Genomic DNA, 11,339 nt, shown 5'->3' on the forward strand with positions numbered 1-11,339 from the left:
AAGGCCCATAGAATAAAGTGTACAAAACATATAGTGGATCTTTCATATTTAAAATGGTACCAAATTTTGATAATCACGTATTCTTGCTTTGTAGTATCCACCCTAGCTTACCGGAAATGAACAATCCCAGTTTCCGCCATCTATCACATGGCACTCATATCAAAATCACCTATATTATATTAAAGTTATGTAAAGAAGTTTTAAGTTCTGCTGACTTGGATTTTTAGCCATTTCTCTCAAAATTAATGGGTTATATTCATTATAATTCAAGTATAATTGCCTAGTATCAGTTAAATAAGGGAACAGTGGCAAAATAGGTTTGTAACATAAAAACTTAGTTTACAATACACTAAACACAAATATGAATAATAAATAATTATTATGACAATGCAAATAAATTATGTTAGCTATAACAATTTAATTGCAAAAACGAACTGTAATGAACGTAAATAATGAGATTATTCATTTATTTATCTTGTAACCTCGCGTTATCGCGACGGGAAGAGGGCACCTTTCCAGAGGACTAACAATCTACCGTGGATCCGCCACCAGATTTCCTCTATCCAAACCTCACCAGCTTTGATGAGAATAATATACACTAATAATTTATATATGATTTCGAACGTTCTCTAACTATAAAACTTGGACCTAGACGGTATACACTGCTTCCCGGCCTACTCTACACGATAGCCGCACAACGACCCCGACTAACATCCGCTCTCTGCTTGCCTATCGTTGGCTGGAATATGCTTACCAGAACCTGTCCTGGAGTATTCCAGACAGTGGGGGGCTCCCATTGCTAAAAATATTATTAATTGATCAGCCTAGCTGACTATCACGTTCGCGGCTACTGATAGCCTACACACCAATTTCAAACCTATTGTGGCACTCATCGAATCCTCCCATCCATCTCCGAAGAGTTTAGGATATTTAGTTTAGTTATTACGAGTTGCATAACGGGTATGAGGAATATAACCTGGATAGGAGTGAATCAGTTATAGTTAAATTGATAAACATTTTCTAATCTAGAAAGCAGTGCTTGCTTATATTTCTTTAAAATATTATCATGTAGAAAAGGTGATGAAGGAACCGTGCCCATTCTCGCTGAATAGCTTCAGTCTTCAACCACAGACAATTTAAACCCATACATGGAATGAAACAAAAAGCGATATATCACCAATATGTCACGTGCCTGCTATATACTTCATGGCCTTTCATGCCTATCATCAGCTTCTTTTACAAGTTAAATGAAAATGTATTTAAAATAAGTTAGTATGTAAAACGGATTTAGGATTTTGGAAACTGTGTTTGACTGAGACTCACAACTTTCTCTCAACCACCCCAGGCTTGGATTTCCCCCAAATTATCAAGGAGGTCACATTGAAAAGGAAATGTGAAAGATATATAATTCTTGTGTTATCCACTATAAAGTGCCCTTCCTTTATAGCTGACGATTAAGTCCTGTTCCCCTTACTTCCATCCCGTCCCCAAAAACGGGTAACAAGCCTGCCAAAAACAAGTCAATCCACAGGAAGTAAAAGGAGGGGGATTGAAAGGTTCTCATGACCTCTCTGGAAGAAGATACTAAATTGTTTTTGTTTAACTTTTTTAATATTCCAGACATAGGTAATGTGGATGTAAGGATGAAGAGACCATTGGAAATGTAAATCAAAATCATTCTGATTTAGAACTCCTAGTTACTACAGTCATAAGAGGCAAGTGTATGAGAAGAACTGGTCTGCCAACACTATAAACGTATCTAACCTATTAGTTTCTCAAGATTGTTTGGTGACATGGCGTGTAGTTGTCCCTAAATGGAGTGTATAGATAGAGAATGGCTGGGCCAACAACAACAATATCCCAAATAGAAAAATATTCTTCTGTTGGTTCGAGTTAGGATATGTTATTGGCTAAGCTATGAGTGGTAAAATTGTGGATAGGATAACCAGTGCTTTGTTATGTGTTAGGAACAAGTCATGCATTCCAAAGCAACACAAAATGTATCCACCGAATGTTCAAGTTAATATCCCACGTCTGAAGACACTTGAGATTATTATTAATTCAGTATTTCCTACATGACATACTAACGATTGTAAGAGTAGTTTTAATACACGCAAGGTATATTCAACTAGACTACAAAATGTGTGCACTGTTTTAAATAGGGAAACATTGAGGGGAGAATTGCATGTTGAATACATCCTTCAACACAACTTTATTACATATGTATAAATAATTCAGTTAATAAAATATGAATAATATCCCACAAACATATTTTCAACTCACACAACATTAAAACTGTTACAAGAAATGTATACGTGTAAAATATGTTGAGCTGAACAGATTGCTTCCAGTGACTCGTATAGGAACTCGCATCATCGTATGTAATGTACACGAGACACTGTTCTTAAAAGGGATTATACAATTTCACTTTTAATAGGCAATGAACAAAATAGCAGCCTGGCTCAGACTTCACTGATACTATTCATAAAAATATAAGTGCTGTTAAAACCAAAGATCATTAGTTGAAATAGTGAGTTTTCTACAGATCAGTGTATATTATGTACAATAAGGCAATTACAATGAAATAATAGTTTTTAAAATCAAATTTTACTACCAATGTGTAGAAAAACAAATTAACAAAAATGAATGACACTGAACGATGAATTGATGGATTTGAAGGGCTGAGTTAGTTTAAACTTAGTACGTTGTTGTGTTTTGTACTGCTAGTTAAGTTCCTGTCCACCAGGCTGAATTAGTTTAAACTTGATCTGTTGGGGAGCACCATTGTTGTTGGGTGTTTATTCTGTAGAGAATAATTATTGGTATTTAATTAAAATTATAATTTTTTTTAAATAAATCAAACGTGATTATATTTAAAAGTTTATCGCTATAAATATAAATTCGGTACACACAATATAAATACAAACAAAACGATAAAATCAAACGTACTTTTATACACTCTCGTCCGTAGATTTAACTCTATCATTTTAAAATAAAATCATGCTACATCATTACTCATGTATAAGGGAGCAGATTGAATTTTCAGATAAGACTATTATTTGGTAGCTGCAATCAGTCATTCTTACCTGAATGTTGATATGCAGCTCATTTGGTAGTCTAGAATAATATTTAGTTTACTTATTTAAGGACTGTATAATATTTTAAGTAGGTAAAGGTTATTTATAGACACAACAATATAAATAAATATTTAAACTGTACAATTCAGTGTTATTAGAATACCAACACTGTTTTGATGTCAGTGTTTTGATGTCCAACCTCTCCACCTTAGACGTCAGTTTCTCGACCTAATTTTCCTCTTTAAGCTGATCAATGGTGGGGTTGATTCTGCTCACTTGCTGCTGCAGATCAACTTCCTTATACCAAGAGGAACCAGATCTTCACAAATGTTTGCACGCAAATATCAGCCAATGAACTATTCACTCAATGGTGGTCTTGCCAGATTGCAGCGCCTTGGGAACGAAATTTACTCAAAAATATATTTTTTCAGTGAATCTTTGCTGTCCTTCAGGAAGAAATGTTTTTATCTGATCTTTGAGCAACACTAAACTAATCTAGATGCTTATCTAGTCTTAGGCAATATATTTGTTTTTCTGGTCAATCATAGTTGTACTGCCAATTGTTATTGTAGAAAATAAGAATTACATTTAATTTAATTACATGTATGTGTTAATATCCAAGAGCTCAGCGAATACTGCCAATTAACAGAACAGTATCATCAACATACACAATAGGATAACATACATTTCTCAATTAGTTTGGAAAATCTGAAGTGAATAGTAGACACAAAATTGGGCTCAATAGTAAACCTTGAGGGGCACTTCTTTTGATTATTTGTGATTTTAAAATTCTTTTTAGTCCCATTCTGTACATTTTAATTTTAACTATTTGCTCTCTACCTGTAAGTTAACCACAACACTTCCCTCGAATCCCAGAGATTTGGTCTTGTGGATTATTAAACTCTAATACAAAGAGTCAAAGGCACACTTAATACGAGTATAAAAGTGAATAAGCAAATTGCTGATTTACCATGGTTGTACAGGTCCAGGTATGTAACAAACTGCAATGGAGAGAAAATAGTGACCAAATACAAATAGCAGATTCCCTCACTCCTTACATGTTCTGGGGATACAGTTCTTTTCATAGCGACACTTTATTTAAAGTAAATTGTAATCAAATTACTTTAGCCTTTTTACAAGATTAGTAGTACTATCTGAGATACGCTGTAAAACTGATTATTTGTGCATGATGACTGATTCGCAGAAGAAAAAAACAAAGTCAGTTCTATGGTATAGTATAACACAGAATCTAAATAATGGAACAATCACAAATTTTAATTTATGATAAATTTTATAATTATACATATGATATATGATATTATTATGTCTATGTGTCAGCAACAGTAAATTTGCAACTCATTTAATCTTTGCTCCAGTAATAACCAAGAGAGGTGTAACCTAAACCTTATTATTCGAGACTAATGTACCATGGAATCAATAAAATATTTTAATTTGTCGCCCCATAAATTAAGATGATGAACGATAGAATATTAAAACCAACTGTGTATTTTTGAAGACTCATATATATATATATGAGAATCAAACCAACATAGGTGGTGTTTTAAAACTACATAATTCTTCTCCTTCACTGAGATCTGTGAGGCAAGTTATTCTCTTATTCTATAAACAGGTCCTTATAAACCATATAAGGACATGTTCATTTGTTTATGTTTGTAACAAGTATCAAGTCTCATTTAGGCTCCAATAAACAAAAGAGCTATTAATACACAACTTGCAAAAACTTGACCCTGAATCGGTATCAAAACATTCTTATGAGCCACAATATCATTTACACATATAGTAAGTTATTGATATGCATTATTATAGCAATGCCTGATGCTATCATTATTATTGTTATTCTGTTAAATCAGTATTATTCATTCTCATTACAACTGATTTGAAAAAGTATATACATTTTTATGTAGGGAAAGAGGTTGTTGTACCTCGGATCACTTTTATACATTTTATTTTTATTATTGTTTTATCATATTTGTAAGGTCAAAGAACCATCACTTTTTATTAATAATATGTTAGGGCACATTTTAAATTAGTTTTTATGATAAAAAACCTTTCATCATCTTTTATTAATTTTTAAAAATTTCTTTACAAATGAAACCATGGATCAGACCCTCATGTACCTAAGATCACTAACTTCATGTACCTTGAATTTAAGGTGGTCATTGGTAGTAGAATAATTTTTGTACAAAGTGAATCATATTTGGAGAACATAAACAACTTTAATTATAAAATCAAACTATTGGAGATCTGTTCACAACTAATAAAATTTAGAGGAAATGCAATACAGTCATTTAACATTGTAGTTTTACAAATCAACAGGAAAGCTCAATTATTGTCCTTGTGTTTTTGATTAATCAGTCATTATTGTAGGTTTAAGTAATTTAACAACAATATCCTCAATAATGACATCAAATATCTCTTCAGATTCTTGTACAAATTTACTGGTGACACCAATTCTCTTGTAAAACTTAAACTGCAATTCAAATCCTTGAGGGTCTTTGTCTAATATTTTACCAAGATAATGCTCAGACTTACCAACTTTTTAAAACCTACTAAGATGTATTCATCTTTTTCAAAGGTCGGTCTCACAAAAAGTTGCTCTTATTGTTGTTCATACACTGTTGTTCATACATCATGAAAACTGTAAAACATGTACTAGACTTATAAATTACCAAACTGTTTGGATACATTGAAATGAATCATTGTCTAGCAATCAGCGATCTTCTAGACCCAAAGTTCAAAAATATAAACTTCAAGAATTAAGTATATTGTGCAAAGTGCTATCACAAATATAAAATAAGCTTCAACATCTTATTTCCCTATGGAACTTATTTTGAATTAATGTGGCTCATTCTATTGCGCACCTATGTGAGGAAATATTTCCAGAAATATTTAGAGTGCATATAAATATTTAATTTTTTACAAAGTTATAATTTATTAGATTATCAAAGTAGTTTTATATATACTATATATATATATATATATATATATATATATATATATATATATACATATCGTAGGTGCACAATTATGTTAAGGGTGCTAACAAAATGAGTTACCTACATTACATTAGCTGCCATCCAAATCATGCCAAAAAGTTCATACCAAAAAGTCTTTCCATTAGAGCCAAATCTTATATACAAACACTTCAGATTTCAAACTGACTAAAGCTCATACTAACAGGGCGTACCATAAAAAACCTCAACCGCAGCTCAGACAACCTACAAAGGTTACAAATATTCCAAATCACTTCCAAAATCATCCTAAATTTATAACAAAATGTATTCTGGTTAGCACAATATAGCACAAATAGAGTTATGAAAATTGGCTACGAAATTTTATTAAACTCGCTCTTAACTGAGAAAATATTGTCCAGGCAACCTAGAATATTATTTAAGAGACCTCAAAATTTGAAGAATATTCTTGTAAGGCCCAAAATTCATGTTGGAAAAAATTCTAAACATTTATCTTTTGCCTGTGAACCATGTAATAAACCAAGTTGTGGTATTTGGAAAGAATGGATAAGACCGATCAATTTAAAAGTAGCTTCACTAAGAAAACTTATCCAATAGCTGATAAATTTGATCGTACCTCCAACAATGCAATTTACTAGCTAAACTGTAGGTTTTGTCCAACTCCCAAGGCCATGACCGGTCACCGTTTTTCAATTAATCACAAAGACAAAAAAGCCAGTAGTTTGTACTGCTAGTTCAGTTCCTGTCCCCCAGGTTACGGGCTGAATTAGTTTAAACTTGATCTGTTGGGGAGCGCCATTGTTGTTGTGTGTTTCTTCTGTAGAGAATAATTATTGGTATTTAAAATTACAAAATGGTCTTAAAAGAAATCAAACGGAATTTTACATTAGGCACATTAAAATTATGAGAACTGGCCATATCACCATAGGTTGGGATAGGCTTTGGATTCCTCTTCAACAAGTCAACGTACTGTACTTACTTAAGTATCCAGTTGTACATTGTGGCTTTTTCCAAAAAATAACTATTCTCCTCACTAAAGTGTTTTCGCGAGAACCAGAATCGATTTAAGTACATGGATTCACAACTAGTTCAGACAATAAAAATTGAATAACAACTACATGGATAAAGAGAAACAACATATAATTTTATTTATAAATCGATCTAGCAGTCGTAGTGTGCGATCTGAGACATATGGACAACCTTAGTGCAAACAGGAATGTATCAATCTCCTGGGTGCTAACTTTCGATGCCCACCTTTTCAAAATGTCTATTTGTTACGAATTCCTGTTTAGGCCCAGGCGAGAAGGTATCCAAATTCCACATCTTTAATTCCTGAAGCTAATATTTTTTTAACTTTTCCTAAATCAACATTATAAACATATATGTAATCAATAACACCTAAATAACATATCATGCCTGTTGAACTTTAACCTTGAAGAATTGGAAGACTCAGATTCGGCAACTACAATATAAATACATATTTAAACTTTATAATTCAGAGCCATTAGAATACCAAACGTGTATGACGTGGCTGCATGGTTATCTCATAGCCAAAAAGATAAACGTATAAGTATCGACTGTACTGCTAGTTTAGTTCCTGTCCACCAGGTTACAGGCCATGTTAGTTTGAACATAGTCTGTTGGGAGCGCATTGTTGTTGTGTTTTGTACTGCTAGTTTAGTTCCTGTCCACCAGGTTACAGGCCACGTTAGTTTCAACATAGTCTGTTGGGAGCGCATTGTTGTTGTGTGTTGTACTGCTAGTTTAGTTCCTGTCCATCAGGTTACAGGCCACGTTAGTTTCAACATAGTCTGTTGGGAGCGCATTGTTGTTATGTTTTGTACTGCTAGTTTAGTTCCTGTCCACCAGGTTACAGGCCACGTTAGTTTCAACATAGTCTGTTGGGAGCGCATTGTTGTTGTGTTTTGTACTGCTAGTTTAGTTCCTGTCCATCAGGTTACAGGCCACGTTAGTTTCAACATAGTCTGTTGGGAGCGCATTGTTGTTATGTTTTGTACTGCTAGTTTAGTTCCTGTCCACCAGGTTACAGGCCACGTTAGTTTCAACATAGTCTGTTGGGAGCGCATTGTTGTTGTGTTTTGTACTGCTAGTTTAGTTCCTGTCCATCAGGTTACAGGCCACGTTAGTTTCAACATAGTCTGTTGGGAGCGCATTGTTGTTGTGTTTTGTACTGCTAGTTTAGTTCCTGTCCACCAGGTTACAGGCCACGTTAGTTTCAACATAGTCTGTTAGGAGCGCATTGTTGTTGTGTTTTTCTTCTGTAGTGGTTTATTTATTGGTATTTAAAATAAAATTATTAAATATTCTTAAAATATATCAAACGCGATTACGTTTAAAAGTCTATCGCTACAAGTATAAATTGCGTAAAGTACAATAAAATTACAAACAAAACAATGCAATCAAACGTACTTTTATACACTCTCGTCCGCAGATTTAACTGTATCATTTTTAAATACAATCATGCTACATCATCACCAACACGGAGGAGTGTTCTCAAGTATTCTTATTTTAATATTTGGAAGCTGCAATCAGTCATTCTTACCTGAATGTTGATATGCAGCTCATATGCTAATCTAGAATAATATTTAGTATTCTTCCTTAACGACTGTATAATATTTTGAGTAGGTAAAGGTTATTTATAGACACAACAATATAAATAAATATCTAAACTGTATAATTCAGTGTTATTAGAATACCGAAATCACGTAGTAAGAAATGTATATGTACGTTTTTCAATTAATCACAAAGACAAAAAAACAGTAGCCTTACACGGTATTCACCATAACAAAAGCTTTTAGAATTGCTATAAACTTAAAGCTATAAGCAAAATTAAACCTTTTATAAGCTAAAATAGCTCTCGAAATGATTTGAGCCTAAGGAATTACGAATTGGCAGACCAACTTATATTGAATCCAAACAACCATATGGACTTAACATAAGCTAAATTATTGTTTCCACATAAATCCAAAGATTCTGATATACAAATTTACCTAAATCCAAAATTATATTATGTTATATTATTTTTTTAAATCGACAACTAATCAAAACTTGTTTTAATGTCAAAATTGGTATTTCCATTTGGAAAGTGTTTTATCAGGTGTTTCTTCTTTTGTTTGTTTATCTAAGTAGCCGTGAATCTAAAGACATGTTACTCCATTTCCTTCGAGATCGGGTAATCAGGGCAACCCGATCAGTATCTAAGTAGCCGTGAATCTAGAGACATGTTACTCCATTTCCTTCGAGATCGGGTAATCAGGGCAACCCGATCAGTATCTAAGTAGCCGTGAATCTAGAGACATGTTACTCCATTTCCTTCGAGAACGGGTAATCAGGGCAACCCGACCAGTATCTGAGTAGCCGTGAATCTAGAGACATGTTACTGCATTTCCTGCAGGATAGGATAATCAGGGCAAAACGACCATTATCTGAGTAGGCGAGAATCGAGAGACAAAAAAATGGATATTAAAAAAGTCATCAAACTTTAAAGATCCTTCACAATTTTCTCAACTTCCATCGGTCTGGTACAATATAATGTCTGGATAGAAGTTGTTGTCCAACAAGAAACTCTCTTGTTTTCTCAAGACAGATTCTTGGTTCGTTTCAGATATGTAATCTAGAACGAACATTCAGCTGAGCAGGTGTTTTCCATCACTCAGTATATTGAAACAGAACGTGTTTAATTTTCTTCTCCATTTGTTTTGGTGTATTTCTCCAAGAACTTGATTTCTCTTATGTATTAAAATGCAAGTTGGAGCAAACCTTTTAAACAATGATCTACCTTAAAATATTTATACAAATATAGCATTTATTGTAAAATATGCTTATATGATTGTTTTAACGACAACTTTTACGAATATGAAAACAAAACTTAAATTAAATTAAGAAATGTAGTAAAAATTGTATTGTTGACAGATAAGAAAGAGTACATTTCATGTAATAACCTTTTTTTAATAACTACCTTCAAACAGTTTGTTGGGTATAAATGGTAAAGTAGGTCACGATCCCACCAAGTTGTTGACCGATCACTCCAGTGTATTCAAAAATACCACACACATCGGGAGAGAACATCATGTTTCGCGATAACCATAGTGTATTAAACAATACCACTGACAGTACCACATACATTATGGGGTGAAAAAATAGTGTTTCACGAAACTAAAGCGTATTCATTAATACCACACACATCATGAGGTAAGAACCTCGTATTTCACTGCCCATAAAGTGTATCCAACAATACCACACACATCATGAGGTGAGAACATCGTATTTCACTATCAATACAGTGTATTCAACAGTACCACATACATTATGGGGTGAAAAAATAGTGTTTCACGAAACTAAAGCGTATTCATTAATACCACACACATCATGAGGTAAGAACCTCGTATTTCACTGCCCATAAAGTGTATCCAACAATACCACACACATCATGAGGTGAGAACATCGTATTTCACTATCAATACAGTGTATTTAACAATACCACACACATTTTGGGGTAAGAAAATCGTGTTTCACGATCACTACAGTGTATTAACAATACCACACACATCATGGGGTGAGAAAATAGTGTTTCACGATCACTATAGCGTATTCAACAATAATCCAGACAAAAATTGCGCCAGACTTTCAGTACATGCTCAATCCCTATTGTCTCCAGACTAATCGTGTCAGCCTGCTTGAATTGCGTCCTTTGTGGTCAATACCGCGGTGCACTTTAGTTACAAGTTACGATTTACTTACCGACATTGAATGTAGAATTTGTTTTAAAAATATGTTAAAGGCATGTGTTTCCGATTTTCATGGTTTCATTTAAACTAAATTAAGCATTATATCTGAATTAATATTCATATACATTGAAGAATTATGTTATTGAAAGAAATTTTACTGTAAACTCAGAAATTATTATATATACACAACTTTTCGTGTAATAACATTTGACAAAGTCAGTATTTTTTACTATAAATCATTTCCGGAGCAATTTTTTATCTCTAACTGTCCTTGAGGAAATACACCTAAACAAGGGAAGATGAAAACATATCACACTTTGTTTCAATATACTGAGTGATGGAAAATCACCTGCTCAGCTGAATGTTTGTTCTAGATTACATATCTGAAATCAATCAAGAATCTATCTTGAGAAAACAAGAGAATTTCTTGTTGGACAACAATTTCTATTCAGACATTACATTGGATCAGACAGATGGCAGTTGAGAAAATTGAGAAATGTTTAAAAGTGTGTACAGTAATG

Source organism: Homalodisca vitripennis, chromosome X (genome assembly GCF_021130785.1).
Source record: "Homalodisca vitripennis isolate AUS2020 chromosome X, UT_GWSS_2.1, whole genome shotgun sequence".
Taxonomy (NCBI): Eukaryota; Metazoa; Arthropoda; class Insecta; order Hemiptera; family Cicadellidae; genus Homalodisca; species Homalodisca vitripennis.